At 42.6% G+C, this 17,716-nt stretch overlaps 1 protein-coding gene across 3 annotated transcripts in view; it reads right to left on the bottom strand.

Annotated features, from left to right (window-relative positions):
- CDK17 (cyclin dependent kinase 17) overlaps positions 1–17,333 on the bottom strand; it is a 105,250-nt gene extending 87,917 nt beyond the window's left edge. The window contains exon 1 of one of the 3 annotated variants that reach the window (XM_008256919.5): positions 16,736–17,333. The gene's annotated coding sequence lies outside the window, so the exon portion shown is untranslated. Of the gene's footprint in view, positions 1–16,670 lie in introns of all 3 variants that reach the window. The other 2 variants (XM_051845785.3, XM_089308808.1) reach the window with 2 other exon arrangements.
- Between the last annotated feature and the right edge of the window lie 383 nt (positions 17,334–17,716).

Below are 17,716 nucleotides of genomic sequence, written 5' to 3' on the forward strand. Positions count from 1 at the left end.
ATCCAAAAAACACTTTACTAGGTTCCATATAACAATATCTTCATTTTTCCCCAAGCTTTCCGGCTACTCCTCTGGAGGCTTATTCTACCCTCTCACTACACCTCTGGCCACAGACACACTACTGTGACCATTAAGTACTAAAACTCCTAAGTTATTTTTCTTCTCATCCTGTTTCCTCAGTCAAGCTTATCCAGGTGCATGACTTCAGTAGCATCTGTATGTTAGCTCCAAATTTCTATACTGAGCTGCAGACTCTTATAATCAACTGCCCATTCATGTGTCTTAGACACCTTAATTGTTAAAGTCAGGCCTCATTACTCAGGGGGGAATTGAGTCAACCACTGAGATATAGATGGACCTAAAAATCAGACATATATTTGAAAGTGTACTGTGGTTCTGAATGAGCACTGAGAACTGAAACTGAGTTTACAGTCCACATTAATGATCTCCATTAAACTGTCTTCAACAAACATGGCTGCTATTCCAGGAAACTCTTGCCCAAGCAGATAAGAGTTGCAAAGAACTTCATTGTTCATATCAGGAACTCCCCCCAAAAAACATACAAACCAACATCAGACTACTCAATTTTTCAATAAATAGCAGCAAATGACTGTTTTCCTTCCATTTTTTCAGATTTCTGGAAAATCTCACCTCAAATATGCTTGCACAGCTATGTCTGTCAATCCTAAACTACTCTATCATGATCCTTATCTAATTCTAATTAAGTCTCACACTGAAGTACTTACTTTAAACCAATTTGCAGCCCTTAATAAGAAACTTCAATTCTGTTGCCCCTTCCCTGTTTGATATTTTGATACAACCACCACTACCTCCACCTCTACCACCTCCTCCTGCAGATGCTCTAAATTCTGTAAAGGTGTACATTCCATTACTCATATAAACAATAAACTTAAAAGGTTATTTTTGGTGGCATATTCCAGGAGCTGTCATTCCACAGCACTATCAGAGAGCTTCCAAAGACTATCACACATTCAGTTCAATAAACAGTGTGGAGGAAATATTTAATGCTATAACGAGTACTCAAACAATATATTTCACTTTGTGTTTCTATGGGAGTGCAAACTGTTGAAATCCTTACTTAATGCATACTAAACTGATCCTCTGTAAAAAAAAAAAAAAAAGAAATTATCAATTCCCAACCTGACTCTCACTGGGATTAAACATGACAATAGGTCTGCTCTGATTTCATCATCATTTAAAAAAAAATCATCTATTATTTTTCACTTTATGTTTCTGTGTGGGAGCAAACTGTTAAAATCCATACCTGATGTATACTAAGCTGATCTTCTGTATATTAAGATAATCGAAAATGAATCTTGATGTGAATGGAAGGGGAGAGGGAGTGGGAAAGGGGAGGGTTGTGGGTGGGAGGGACGGTATGGGGGGAAGCCATTGTAATCCATAAGTCGTACTTTGGAAATTTATATGCATTAAATAAAAGTTTTAAAAAAATGCTATGATAAATTATCAACCAGGGCCAACGCTGTGGCATGGCAGGGAAAGCTGCAGCCTGCAGTGCCGGCATCCCATATGGACGCCAGTTCGAGTCCCGGCTGCTCCACTTCCAATCCAGCTCTCTGCTATGGTCTAAGAAAGCAATAAAAGATGGTCCAAGTCCTTGAGCCCCTGCACCTGCGTGGGAGACCCAGAAGAAGCTCCTGGCTTCTGGTTTCAGATCAGCACAGCTCCAACCACTGCAGCCATTTGGGGAATAAACCAACATTTGGAAGACCTCTCTCTCTGTAACTCTGCCTTTCAAATAAAATAAATAAATCTATAAAAAAAATCATCACACTACGTTAGGCAATTTCTATTGACAATGCTAACCCAAGTTTGTTTTTGTTTGTTTTTAAGATTTATAAGCTCCCTGCTAAGGAGCCTGGGAAAGCAGTAGAAGATGCCCCAAGTGTTTGGGACCCTGCACCCATGTGGGAGATCCTGGCTCCTGGCTTCAGATCTACCCAACTCAGGCTGTTGCAGCCATCTGGGGACTGAACCAGCAGATGGAAGATCTCTCTGTCTCTCCTTAACTCTGCCTTTCAAATAAATATATAAATCTTTTTTAAAAATTCTGAATACGAAAAAATGAAGCCATATGGACTGAAAAAAATATGGATCAATTCACTTAAAATCTTGAGGTGGTGAAGACATTTTGAAATTAAGAAACAGAAAAATCACATCACAATCTAAACATGAAAAGTTTCACAAAAACAAAATGTTACATGAAAAATCATCACATACAATGCAAGGAGAAAAAATCTCAACTCTCATTACATATAAAACACTAATCTCTGTATCAAGAATGCCCTCCGGCCGGCGCTGCAACTCAACTAGGCTAATCCTCCACCTTGCAGCGCTGGCACACCGGGTTCTAGTCCCAGTCGGGGCTCCAGATTCTGTCCCGGTTGCCCCTCTTCCAAGCCAGCTCTCTGCTGTGGCCAGGGAGTGGAGTGGAGGATGGCCCAAGTGCTTGGGCCCTGCACCCCATGGGAGACCAGGAGAAGTACCTGGCTCCTGCCATCGGATCAGTGCGGTGCGCCGTGTCTCTCTCTCTGTCCACTCTGCCTGTCCAAAAAAAAAAAAAAAAAAAGAATGCCCTCCACCAAGAAGAAACGACTGACAACCTAATAGGAAAATAAGAACATGAGAGTTCACAAAAGGGGGAAAATGTAAAATGTCCCTTAAACAAATGAAAAAATACCAAATGTCACTGAAAATGTGAGAAATACAATAGCCTAGTTATACAAGTTCTCATCCACCAAACTGGCAAAATTCCAAAAGTCTGACAACACATTCAGCTGACTAGGCTATGGAAAAACAGGCCTCTTAAACATTCAGTTACTAGTACAAAAATAGCAATTTGGCAATATCTAACAGAATTACAGAGACATTTATCCTTTTAAAAAAAACCTTTTTCTTTAGAATAATCTGATTTACAGAAAAACTGCAAACATATTACAGGCTTCTGTATCACATTCCCAGTTTTTGCTATTAAGATCTTAAATAGCAAGGAATATTTTCTTTTTTTTTTTTTTATTCGACAGGTAGAGTTAGAGACAGAGAGAGAGACAGAGAGAAAGATCTTCCTTCCGTTGGTTCACTCCCCAAATGGACGCCATGGCTGGAGCACTGAGCCGATCCGAAACCAGGAGCCAGGTGCTTCCTCTTGGTCTCCCATGGGGTGCAGGGCCCAAGCACCTGGGCCATCCTCCACTGCACTCCCGGGGCCGCAACAGAGGGCTGAACTGGAAGAGGAACAACCAGGACTAGAACCCGGTGCCCATATGGGATGCCGGCACCGCAGGCGGAGGATTAACCAAGTGAGCCACGGATATTTTCATAATTAATGAACCATACTGATATATCATTAACTAAAGTTATACTAGTTTATTTAGATTTCCTCAGTTTTTACCTAATTTTTTTTTTTAGGATTTATTTGAAAGGCAGAGCTACAAAGAGGCAGAGGGTCAGATAGGAGAGAGACAGAGAGGTCTTCCATCTGCTGGTTCACTTCCCAGATGGCCACAATGGCCAGAGCTGGGCCTATCCTAAGCCAGGAGCCAGGAGCCTCTTCCGGATCTCCCACGCAGGTACAGGGGCCCAAGAATCTGAGCCATCTTATACAGCTTTCTCAGGCTATAGCAGAGTGCCGGATTGGAAGTGGAGCAGCTTGGTCTTGAACCAGCTCCGGCACTGCAGGCGGCGGTCTTATACACTACAGCACAGCGCCAGCCCCTACCTAATTTACTTTTTCTGTTTCAGGATCCCACGTAGTTTACCACATTATTAATAGTCATGTCTTCTTAGGCTACCCTTGGCTATGACAGTTGGTTTGTTTTAAAGACTTACTTATTTGAAAGGCAGAGCTACAAAGAGGCAGAGAGAGGGAGAGGGAGAGAGGGATGGAGAGAGAGAGAGAGAGAAAGAGAGAGAGAGAGAGAGAGAGAGAGAGAGAGAGGGAGAGAGAGAGAGAGGGAGAGAGAGAGAGAGGGAGAGAGGGAGGGAGGGAGGAAGATAGGGAGGGAGGGGTCTTCTATCTGCTGGTTCACTTCCCAAATGGCTGCAGTGGCCAGAGCTGGGCCAATCCAAAGCGGGGAGCTTCTCCCAGGTCTCCCATGAGTATGCAGAGGCCCAAGGAGTTGGGCCATCTTCTGCTTTCCCAGACCATAGCAGAGAGCTGGATGAGAAGTGGAGCAGCTGCGACTCGAACTGGCACCCATATGGGATATCGGAACTGCAGGTGGCAGTTTTACCCGTTATACCACAAGGCCGGCCACCATGACAGTTTTTTACTTCCCTGTGTCTGATGGACAGGAAATCTGTAGACTGCACACACACACACACACACACACACACTCACACTCTCTCTCTCTCTCTGCCTTTCCTTCTCTGTGTAATTCTGACTTTCAAATAAATAATCTTTAAAAAAAAAAACTGCATATGTGAAAAAAGACAAAAGATGGTAACTATCACATAAGGTAATTTAGATAGCCTATTTCCTACATTATTAAGCATTCTTACATATAAAAAATAAAAATAGAAAAAGACACTGATAAGACAAAAATACAGCAAAAATGTTAACATGAAGAATAAGGGGCCGGCTTTGTGGCGTAGCAGGTAAGGCCGCCTGCAACACAGGCATCCCTTATGGACATTAGTTCCTGTCCTAGCTGCTCTACTTCCTATCCAGCTCTCTGCTAATGCACCTGGGAAAACAGTGAAAGATGGCCCAAATGTTTGGGCTCCTGCACCCACATGAGAGACTCAATTAAGCTCCTGCCTCCTGGCTTTAGCCTGGTCCAGCACTGGCTGCTGTGGTCATCTGGAGTGAACCAGCTGATGGAAGATCTCTCTAACCTTTTCGAAATACTTAAATCTTCAAAAAAAAAACTAATACAAAACATCCAATCAAGAGATAAAACAGTTTTTTGAATTGGAACAGCATATTTACACATAAACCTAAGAAAATTTCCCAAACCTGCTAAAACTAAAGGTTCAAAAGAATAAAAAGGGAGATGGAATGATGGAAAATTTTAATAATTTACCTTCCATGTAAATTAAATTCAAATTCAGGAGAACCTTCCTGTAATGTTGTACTAGTCCTCAGAACAGTGTTTCTAAATTTCCAGGACCCATCAACAATTGCTTGAAATATTAAATAATCAGGCTAAGAGATTCTGATTCAAGTTTTCCGGTCTTTAGTCTTTTTTTTTTTTTTTTTTTTTTTTTAAATCAATGAGTCCTCTGTGAAGTTCACGTTAAGGCCACTGACTTAGATAAACAATAACATAGTAAATAGTAAGCATCAATCAGATTTTATGGCACAGAATAAAATGCAAAGTCAGTTTCTTTTATTGGACAAGTTTTATGATCAATTACTCTATTCTGATTTCAGAAAAAGTTGAGAGTCTAATGAGCCAATAACAAAGAAAGCAAACACTGTCTAGACTGTGTAAATATCATAAAGAGGAATGCACTAAATGCCTAAAAGAAAAATTTGGTTGGCCCTAAGAAAAATCTTATTTATGTGCTTATATGAAGCTTATGACTGCTTTATTCTTAATAGTCATCAGAGAAGAAACAATGAATACCCTTTATTATTTATGACTGGTGAGTCTAAAATTCACCACCCCATACAACCCAATACACATGAAGGTTCTCATTAGTAACACTAACACTAACTCACTACATAATTGATTTTCAAATTGGGAGGATCAGGAGGTATGAATAGTTTTTTAAAAAGACAATTTTGATTAAACTGTCCTTGTGAACAATTTAGACATTCACTAATTTGAAGGACTAGATCACTTAAATAACTTTATTACCATAACCAAAACTTCTTCTCACTATATAAGCAATATGACCAACATACTGGGGAGCCAACATTGTAGCACAGTGGGTTAAACCGCCACCTTCAAAGCTGGCATCCCATATTGGAGTGAGGGCTGGAATCCCGGCTTTTCCGTTTCTAATCTAGTTCCCTGCTAATATGTCTGGGAAGGCAGCAGAAGATGGCGCAAGTATTCGGGCCCCTGCCATTCATGTGGCAGATCATTCACGTGGCTCCTGGCTTTCAATCTTGCTATTGTGGCCACCTGGGGAGTGAACTGGCAGATCAAAGATTTCTCTCTTGCTCTGCCTTTCAAATAAATAAATAAATAATCTTTAAACACACACACATACACACACACAATTGGTGGGCAGAAGTTGTGGCACAGCAAGTTAAACCTTTGCCTGGGACACCTGTATCGCGTACCTGAGTACTTGGGATACAATCCTACCTCTATTTCTGATCCAGCTGCCTACTAAAGTGCCTGAGAGGCAGCAGATGATAAGACAGCCCAAGTATTTGGGTTCCTGTCACCCATTTAGGAGACGCAGATGGAGTTCTGGGCTCCTGGTTTTAGCCTACTCCAGCCCTGGCTGTTGTTAGCATTTGAGGAGTGAACCAGTAGGTGAAAGATTTATGTCTGTCTCTATCCCTCTTTGTCACTGCCTTTCAAATACATAAAATTTGGAAAAAAAAAAAAAAGTAACTGCTAATAGTGACTGCTCACTATCTGCCTTATATTTTGCAAAGTACTTTATATGTAGTATTTCATTTAATTCCTACAATCCTGTCAAGTACCTTCTGTTATTTCCCAATTGCATAAAAGAAACTGACTCAAGAATTTAAGTAACTCATGATCACATCATGTTATAACTGAAGTAATCTTTATGGAAAACAAATGAAAACATGTAATCATTTCTAAACTTTATATAATAGAAACTTGAGTTGCAGGTTTCTTCCAAAAAATTATACCTAAAATATATGTTTCACTTTTACCTTCTTGGAAAGAAAAGAAGTTAAAGAAATATGAAAATTTAAATAGTAACAATATCTGGGATTGGGAGGAATGGATAAAAATACATGTTCACAAAATTACAGGCAAAAATTTGACAAAATACAATGTTGATGCCATTGTTTATGAAATGATAAATGTAGATAAATAAATCATCATCTCAAAAATGTTACTAACACAAAAAATTTAATGTCTTAAGACCACATGCTAGTTTAGTAATATGAAAAAGTATCAAATCTCACAAATATTGAAAATTCATTTTTTTGAAAATTCATTTTTAAATGTCACATTTCAAATAAGATGGTAGCAAGTCACCATCAGATATCTAAAATAAATCTATTCCTGATAACACAATATTCTACTACTACAGCAAAGGGAGAATTTTTAAAAGTAAATTATAAAAAGTTTTCATTTAATTGCAGTAATTCTGCTGAAAAACAAAGTTCCTGGCTGGCGCCATGGCTCACTTGGTTAATCCTCTGCCTGCGGCGCTGGCATCCCATATAGGCACCAGCTGTACCTCTTCCAGTCCAGCTCTCTACTGTGGCCCAGGAGTGCAGTGGAGGATGGCCCAAGTACTTGGGCCCTGGCCCCACATGGGAGACCAGGAGGAAGCACCTGGCTCCTGGCTTCAGATAGGCACAGCACACTGGCCATAGCAACCATTTGGGGGGTGAACCAACGGAAGGAAGATCTTTCTCTGTGTGTGTGTGTGTCTCTCTCTCTCACTGTCTAACTCTGCCTGTCAAAATAAATTAAAAAAAAAAAAAAAAAGAAAAAGAAAAACAAAGTTCCTAGGTCTGGCAATGAGGTACAGCGAGTCAAACTATTGCTGGGGATGCCACAATCACATCAGTCTCTCCCCTGACTGCACTTTTGATCCAGCTTCCTGCTACGGCACTGGGAAGACAGCCGAAGATGGCCCAAAGTAGTTAGCTTCTGGCTACCCACATGGTAGAGCTGGATGGAGTTTCTGCCTCCTAGCTTTGGCCTGGTCCAGCCCTGGTTGTTGTAAGCATTTGTACAGTGAACCAGCAGATGAACAATCTATCTCTGTCTTCTCTTCTGTTACTCTGCCTTTCAACTTCCCAAATAAATAAATAAATCCTTAAAAAAAAATTCCTAGTAAGCTATATATACAAAGTACTAGGACAGCAGGAATGACATTAATAAATGTATTGTTCGTCCTTTGAATACAATTCTGCACTTGATTTTAGAAAGCAAATTCAAATCTAGAACTATACAAAGAATTACATTTTTCAACATAAATGAAATTCTTCCCGTTAAACCAAATTTTACTCTTCACATTAACCAATGTTTTTAGACCTTAGAATAAGCATTATCTTCACACATAACCGTAATTTTATATTTCTAATTTGCTAGGAGACCATCTTTGACAATTACATCCTCCCCCCCTTTTTTTTTTTTTTTTTTTTTGAGAGAGGGAGAGACTTTTTATCTGCCAATTCACTCCCACAAATGGTCCCAACAGCCAAGAGCTTCTTTCAGGTCTCCCATGTGAGTACAGATGCCTACGGACCCAGGCCATCTTCCGCTGTTTTCCCAGACACATTAGAAGGGAGCTGCATTGGAAGTAGAGCAGCCAGGATACAAACCAGCACCCATTTGGGATGGCAGCATTTCATGTGGTGGCCTAATTTACAGTGCCAGCCCACTATACTCCTTTTCTATTTTCACTAACTAGTAAAGCTCATATGTAATTGAACTAATATCATATAGCTACAACAATCAATATCTTTGATGGCTTTTTATTTTGTAATATATCAAAATTTAGACTGTTTAATTTAATTTAATTTAAATTTAATTTAATTTAAACCATGACCACTCTGATCCTAATTTACTAATTAGGTGCTTTTTTCTCTTAATCCCATTTCATTCAATTAAATAATACAAAATAAAGAAATAAAAATAAAACAAAAAAGGTCCCCACATATCATAAAACCAGCCATAAGAAGTAGTAAGTACAACAGTAATATACATAAATGCTATAAACCTAAATTACCATATTCTGCCAGAGTGAAAAAAGACAACTCCAGAAGTGATATTTGGCCTCAAAAATGAGACTTTTTTTTTCCAAATAAGTGTTGTAGCACTATAATATCAACATATCTGTTTCCTTATCTATGTTTGCACCTATCAAATGCCTAGCAGAGTAGGCAGCCCTTCAGACATGGATGGATGGATGGAAGGTAGGAGAGGAGGAAGGAAAAAGGGTAGAGAATGAAAAAATGGGGTATGCCTTTGGCCTAGTGGTTAAGCCTCAAGTTGGGAAGTCAGCATTGCATATCAGAACACCTAGGTTCAAGTCCAGGCTCCATTCCTCATTCTAGCCTCTTACAAAGCCTGGGAGGCAGCAGGTGATGGTGCATGTACTTGGTACCTGCCACCCAGGTGGAAGACTGATTCAGAGTTCCTGGTTCCTGGTTTCAGCATGGCCCAGTCCTGGCTATTGCAGGCATTTAGACAGTGAACCAGAAGATGGAAGATGTCTTTCTCTGAGTCTCTCAAATTTAAAAAAAAAAAAAAAAAAAAAAGGATATTTTTAAGAGAGTTGAGGGTAGGTAAGGGAACAAAGAAGCAGTATCTAGGAGGTAGCTAGAATAGAACTCAGAAAAAGAGATCTGGATTAGAAATAACTGGAAGTATCATCAGTATATAGGTGACGAGAGCTAAGCCTAAACATGATGAGACTGCTCAGGGAAGTCATAAAACAGGAGAGGGCTTTGGAAGGAATATTCAACCATTATTGCTGTTATTTCACGTTACAACATTCTTCATGAAATTCTATTTTACAGCATATATAATAACTAACACAATGTAGAGAAAACCAATGCTTTAAAATTACTGACTGCACACTTGAATTAATTGGAAAATCAAATTAAGTTAAATTCAGCCATAAATAAAGGACCACTTCTTAAAACTAAAAGGACATGGTGCCAGCGCCATGGCTCACTTGGTTAATCCTCCACCTGCGGTGCCGGCATTCCATATGGGCGCCAGTTCTAGTCCCGGTTGCACCTCTTCCAGTCCAGCTTTCTGCTGTGGCCCAGGAAGGCAGTGGAGGATGGCCCAAGTGCTTGGGCCCCTGCACCTGCATGGGAGACTAGGAAGAAGCACCTGGATCCTGACTTCAGATTGGCGCAGTTCCGGCCGTAGCAGCCATTTAGGGGGTGAACCAACGGAAGGAAGACCTTTCTGTCTCTCTCTCTCTCACTGTCTATAACTCTCTACCTGTCAAAAAAAAAAAAAAAAAAAAAAACACTAAAAGGACAGGCTTGAGGGGCTAACAACTGGTTAAGGAATCCTAATTTACTTAGAATCACTGAAAAGTTAATTTTCCAATCAGAAATAATAGTACAAGTCAGTACAATAAAATATTAAAATTTGAAATTATATTTCAAAAAGGTTTACTTTAAAATCATACTAAAAATACATATCAATTTAAAGGAAAATTTCAAAATTCAGAGATAAGAGCTTCAATGTTGTCAGTTCATAATTTCTCACAAACATTAATATCAATATCTACCACCCTTTTTATTACTGAACATTAATACATACTAACAACAAATATTAACCAACAATTAGAATATAATATGACTCGATAAGGTCAAATTAACCAACCTCAAGGAAAAATTATCTTAGGATTTTTTCCCATTGTTTACAAACATACACACAAAATTGAGGCAATTCTTGAAAATGTTTACACTAACAAGTGAACGAAGGGAAACAAGAATGTACTATTAAAAAGTAAGCAAAACTTTAAAAATTTCCTATGCTTTTCACTTTAATGAACTACCTTCAGGTCAATGTCAGTAACGTTTTCTGTTCTTTAAAAGTGAACAAGAGCGGCCCGCAGTGTCAGCATTCCATCTGGGTGCCGGTTTCTGGCTGCTCCACTCCCAATCCAGCTCCCTGCTAACATGTGTCTGGGAAAGCAGCAGAGGAAGTTTTGGGTCCAGATGCTTGGGCCCCTGCACCCACATGGGAGACACGGAAGAAGTTCCTGGCTTCATCCAGCTCCCCGCCACTTTCAGCCATTTGGGAAGTGAACCAGTGGATGGAAGACCTCTCTCTCTCTGCGCCTCTGCCTTTCAAACAAATAAATAAACCTAAAACAAACATGTTAACACTAATTTTCAGCTTGCATATCATAAGGATTGGTTTTCAATATAAAAAGCAATTATAGGGGCCCAGTGCTGTGGCACAGCAGGTTAACGCCCTGGCCTGGAGCAACGGCATCCCATGTGGGCATCTGTTCGAGACCCAGCTGCTCCACTTCCCATCCAGCTCTCTACTATGGCCTGGGAAGGCAGTGGAGGATGGCCCAAGTCCTTGGGCCCTTGCACCCATGTGGGATACCCAGAAGAAGCTCCTGGCTTCGGATCAGTTTAGTTCCGGCTGTTGCGGCCAGTTGGGAAGTGAACCATCAGATCGAAGACCCCTCTCTCTCTGCCTCTCCTCTGTGTAACTCTGACTTTCAAATAAATAAATCTTTAAAAAAAAAAAGCAATTACAAAAATCCATAATCTAGTCTGGTATTTTCACTTTTCAATGGCATGTAGCCACATTCTAATAAAAACATAAATTCAGAGTTTATACCTTACTTAAATAATATCAATACCAGAAGCCAAGAGGCATGTACAAGCATACGCACATACACTTACTACACACACAATTTATCTACCTTAAGGTCACGAGTCTGAGTTGTCTTCCCTTTGATGGAATATGCTCAAATAATGAAAATTAATTTCAATACATATAAAATCAAAATAAGTAAAACTACATGTACTTATATCATAATCCCACATTTGCTTCACTTTATGCACAAAGAATTCTGATATCCCCCTGATTTAAAATAAATCTACAAACATTGTAAACATCTTTTCTGCACCTTGATTTTACTTCACTTTGAGGGACAAACATGCCCTACTTTATAAATTTTGTGTAGTTCAATGTTTTTTTTAGATCTATTTTATTTGGAAAGGCAGAGTTACAGAGAGAGAAAGAGATCTTCCGTCAGCTGCTTCACTCTCCAAATGGCTGCAAAGGGGTGGGCTAGGCCAAAGCCAGGACCCAGGAGCTTTTCCAGGTCTCCCACATGGGTACAGGGGCCCAAGCACCCATGTCAACCTTTGCTGCCTTCCCAGGTACCATTAGCAGGGAGTGAGCAGCTTAACCTATTACACCACAATGCCAGCCCTGTGGTTCAATTTTTATGTAGTGAAACTAAATCAACTGAGTTTAAGAATAATTTTGATAACCTTTTCTAAATATAATTTCAATGACCTTTACCACTGCTTATGCAGCGTTGATACTAACATTGATTTTTCACATCTCATCCCCAAGGAGGAAGTATAGCAGCAGTTGGAATATCTAAACTGGATTCTCAGGGTCACTATAGTGACAGGACCCTAGAGACAAACTTAAAACCTTTGTTTCCTCATTTGGAAATAGGTACAATTCCTAGATCATGGGCTTATTGTGAGGATTTAACAAAATAAGATTTAACATAGTGCCTACAAAGGAGGAAATTAATGGTAATTGTATTTCATACAGTTTATTTCATACAGTTTATGCTATAAACTGAATTCTATGTGCCACCAAAATGCATGTTGGAACTCCTGGTAGTTACGGTCAGTGGGCTTTTGGGAGATAACCTGGTATAGATTATTAGGTCCTGAGGGTGGGCCCTCATGATGGGATTCATGGTCTTATAAAGAAAGGAATAGAGAAAAAGACCTCTCTCCTCCTTTCCCTCTCCCCTTCTCTACCTGTAGGCATGGGGTAAATGCCAGGAGACCACAAAAGGTATTCAAAATACTTATATATTTTAAATAACAGATTTATCAGAATGAAAAGGCAGCCATACGCAAGCCAGGAAGAAGGCCCTCACCAGAACCTGATCAAGTTGGCATCCTGAACTCAGACTTCTGGTTTTAAAAAGTGTGAGAAAATATATATGCTTTTTAAGCCACCCACTGGATGGTTCTGCTATGGCAGCCTGAGGAGATTAAAATAGGTTACATCAAAAAATACTTCAAAAAGGAGACTTTGGAAAGTAAGATAATTTTCACCTCATTCCAATATGCCAATGGGGTCTGTGAATCTACCTCCCCAAATACTCATACAGCATTCAGAACCATGTTACTGCAGAACATAAACATTAAAAAGATCTACTGGTAGATGCCACTTCGAGTCCCGGCTACTCCACTTCCTATCTAGCTCTCTGCTATGGCCTGGGAAAGCAGTAGAGGATGGCCCAAGTCCTTGGGCCCCTTCAGCCGCATGGGAGACTGGGAGGAAGCTCCTGCCTCCTGGCTTTGGATCTGACTTTCAAATAAATAAATCTTTTTTTAAAAATGTCATAAACCTATTATTTATCTTCTGCATTTAAAATGCAGAATGCCATAATCATTGTATAAAATACAGCTTAAATGATGATTTTCTTTTTAAAAATGTAGGCAAAAACTATACATTTTAAACTGGATTTAACATATAATGGTTTTTTCCTTTGTTTACAATACAGCAATAAATTCATTAAGTAATTATCCACCCTGGAAGTATAAAAGCTATGCAGAACAATGCCAGAAGATGCTATAGTTTTACAAAGAATGAGAAACAGCAATAAAGATGCAAACTGTGATGTCCTATAAATATCAGCACAAATGGACAATAACAAAGAGAACAGGACAAAAAGTTTTTGTTCACAGGTAATTATGATCTCCACTGCTAAATAACTCTAACTTTAGTTGTCATAGCTTCCACTCTTCACAAAATATTTGCAATGTTTTCCAGCTATTACTATTTCATCAATGCAGGGGGAAAGGAAGACATAATGCTGAAAATAAGAGATAAAACAACCTTGACAGAGCAAAGAAAATGATTTTGCATGTCATCTATTTCTGCCATAATTGTAGAACTGAACAAGTATCTGAAAACTAAATACATATATATGTAAAATATATATATATACATACATTCAAAACTGCTCTCAGTCCACGCAACTATCCAATACTACAGAGAAAATAAAACTTAAGTTTTCTATATGTTGTAAAACAAAGACTTATTAGGAGAAGATTAGTTGTACCAAACTATCATATACACTGAATCTATTCTTCCAATTAAATTTTCCTTACTAGTTTCTTCTTGTTTTTCTGGTAACCAGAGTACATGGGAAAGGCTGCATAGTATCAGTAACACTGAAAGTTACTTTGTTGGGCCTGAATCCAAAGTCAACAATAAATTACATATTTTATAGAATCTTCTTTTAGTAATAGCCAAATTATGAAAGTAACAAGGGGCGCCGGATTCTGTCCCCAGTTGCTCCTCTTCCAGTCCACCTCTCTGCTGTGGCCCCGGAGTGCAGTGAAGGATGGCCCAAGTCCTTGGGCCCTGCACCAGCATCAGAGACCAGGAGGAAGTACCTGGTTCCTGGCTTGGGATCGGCGTAGCACCCCGGCCAGCGCATAGCAGCCACTTTGGGGGTGAACCAATGCAAAAAGGAAGACCTTTCTCTCTGTCTCTCTAACTCTGCCTGTCAAAAAAAAAAAAAAAAAAAAAAGTAACAAGATTTTAATTCTGCTTTTATTAGGGTTGAAAAATAATGAGAAAACCTGTAAATATAGAAAACAATTTTTTCATTACCAATAAATCCCAGCATTCAGAAACCTTTAACTTTTTAGTAAATCCCTTCCAATGATAGTTTGATTGATTATCTAATTAGATGATAGACAGAAAAAACAATGTATTTTCAATATGGCCTTTTGATAAATGTTGTACATATCAAATATGAATTATATGACCTGTCAATTCCACAAAGGTTTCTAAAACAGTGAAGTGGTGAAAGAAGGTACGGAGTCCTGTGATTTAGAGACTGGCCCGTGACCTGAAATCTCTTTCATCAGCAATTTCTAGTATGGAAGCAACCAGCAAGACATAGGTTTTATTTTTATTTTCTTTCCACATTTAAGTAATGTTTTTATTTGCACTGTAAGAATAATCAAATTAATTATATTTGTATAATAATTTTAAGGCAGCTTAAATTCTAAGACTCAGCAATTTGTTTTGGAAGCCCAGCATTCAAAGTGTTGGTGCTTCTGGCCTATGAGAGGGTTCCTAGATAACAAGACCCTTTACATTCCAATTTCCTCTCATACAACATAAAATAAGGAATATTCTGTAAATACAGTCATTTTTCTTTCGATCCCTCTCATTGTTTATGGAAATATGCAGATGTTATTACAAAGACTGAAATGACTTCATTAACAAAGCAACACCCAATGCTTAATAAGACACTTCCTTACACGGATAAAAGAACAAAACCAGCTATGACCACCAGCAATCTAGTTTAGTCTTATTTCTAGCCTCAGTGAGGTTCTGGTCAACTCAACGTATCAAAAGTCTTAAAATGCCATTCATTTTCTTCTGTCCGATGTTCAACAAAGTAAACCTAAAACACAGCAACTCAGATTTGTTACTTCCTACACAAACGTCTTTGAAAAGAAATCCTATAACAAAGAACCCCCCCTAAAAAAGGCAAAGTTTGCAAGAATTGCCTGTCTTTAAGTCAAACATTTCCTGATAAGTGACAGAAGGCCTAGCTGCCAGAAATACACTTTGCTTATCCTAGGAACGACCAAGGCTCAAAAACAAAATCTGCCACTTCTGTATTAGAAAATTAATTTGGCTAGGGGCTAATACAACACGACCAGCGACGTGTCTCCGCTGACGCTTGCACATAAAGGAGAAGCGCCACGGACTGAAGCTACATGCTTTTGCCTTTTTTTTTTCTTCCAGAAGAAAAGCTAATTGTTAATGGCCATGTGACATTACAGAGCCCAGAAAGGAAAAGGTGGGGGGGGGGGGGAGGAGTTCAAGGCAGTTCAGGGTCAGAACAAGCTCAGGCATCCTGTCATTAGCAAACGCTCCTCCAGCTCAAGGCAAAAGACTGCTTACTCAAAAAGCAGTGGGTGAAGAGTGGGGGAAGAACGCGGGGGAAGCCACCGGAGAGGCAGTGTGGCAGTGTGGGGGGTGCCGAGAGGGAGGGGATCTGGAGCTATCCAGCGGAGTTGGGGCGCAGAGGCATCGGGCACAAAAACGCTGAGAAAAGCGGCTGCGACGGAAAGGGCACCGGCACCCCCCACGCCATCGGGTCTCCGGGTTTCCCACATTCCCTCCATCTCCGCTCTGGACCAGCACTCGAGGTGCGACCCGCCAGCAGGCGGCTGCCCTCCCCGAGCTTTGTCTCGGCCCGCTCCCCACGCGGGGGCTCCTCCTCCTCGCTCCCCACCGCGCACAGTCCCCGCGTCTCCAAGGAGCTGCAAGCGGCGGGCCACCGCCTCCTCGCCCACCTCCCGCGGCCCCGCGCCCCTTCCCCACCCCACCCCCCACCTCCCGAGCGCTCGACCCGGGCAGCGCCGCCCGCGCCTCCCGCTCCACCTCGCGGAGGGGGAGCTTTGTGTCTCCGGGGACTTTCTGTCTCTTTCCCTCCTCCGCCCCGCGGGGAGACCGGCCTCCCCTGGAGACCAAAGGGCGACCGTGAGCCCCGGAGGCGGCGGCCAGAGGCGCCTCTCGGGAGTGCTCCCGGCAGACACCCACACCCCACCCCACCCCCCGGAAATGCCTGGGCGACCCGGGGTCCGCGCGGGACCCGACAGGTGACAGGCACACGCGAGCGAGCCCCCCGCCCCCGGCGCCCGGCGGGTCGGCTCCCAACTTCCCGGCCGGGCCTGCGCCTCCTGCGCCCCCAGCAGCGCCTCGCCCGGCCCTCCCGTCCGTCCCACGCACCTTCCCGGCCCCCCTTGGCCCGGGGTCGGCCCGGCAGCGCGGGGAAGGCGCGGCCGCCAACTCACCAGCAAGTGCGGGGACCGCCTCGGGCGAGGCGCGGAGGGAAAGCGGCTCCGCCGACGCCCGCGGCGACCGGATGCAGGTCTGGGTCCCAGCGGTCGGCAGATCCGAGGCGTCTGCGAGACGCAGGCCTCCGTCGCCGCAGCCGCCTTCCGGCTGTAGCCCAGGGTCCGGAGCCTCCGGGAGGGGCCGCGGGTGTCTCACGCGTTGCCAAGCCCCCCGGTCAACATGGCTCCCGGGCCGCCGAGTCGCGCGGGCGGCCCCCTAATCCCCTCGGAGAAACTGGGGCGGGAGCGAGGCGGACAGGCAGGCGCCGACGCCCGGCTGAGGCGGCTCGGCCGGGCGCGGGCTCCTTCTTCTCTGCTCTGGGGCCGGACCGTGGGGCGCTGAGGAGACGGCGGGCGGCCGCTTTCGGTCGCTGCGTGTGCGTCGCTTTCTCACTCGGCGGCTGCGGATTGACGCCTCCGCCTGTTCCCCGGAGGAGAGCGAGCCAGAGAGAAAAAAGACTTTTATTGAAACGATCCAACCAGCAGCGGCAGAGAAAGGCGACCGGCCGCGGGAGCTTCCCCCACCCCCGCCTGAGCCGCTCGCCGGGGGCAGCGCGACCCCTGCCGGCGGCGGCGGCGGCGGCAATGGGGGCGGAGCCGGCGGGCAGGGGGTGGGGCCTGAAGGGCGGGGCGGGGTATCCCCAGGAAACCCCCTGCCCCCAGGCGGGGGTCTGGGCTGGGGACGACCCTTCGGGAGTGAAAAAAGTAAGCAGTGGCTGTCAAGGAAGACCGGGGAAGAAATTATCTGAATAAGTCAGCCCCTTCATTTCCCACCCCCACCCCCAGCACACACAACTCTTGCTTGCAAAGATCCAAATAATTATTGTGCAAAGTATCAATGCGCCTGTTTTTGGTCCTTCTGAAAGGCTGATGTCAAAGGACCCGTGTGGATTGCTGCAAACTCTCCCTTCGTTGTGTGTGGTGAGTTGGGTACTGGTG

The sequence above is a fragment of the Oryctolagus cuniculus genome, chromosome 11 (assembly GCF_051225735.1).
Source record: "Oryctolagus cuniculus isolate XC-2025 breed Fujian yellow rabbit chromosome 11, ASM5122573v1, whole genome shotgun sequence".
NCBI lineage: Eukaryota > Metazoa > Chordata > Mammalia > Lagomorpha > Leporidae > Oryctolagus > Oryctolagus cuniculus.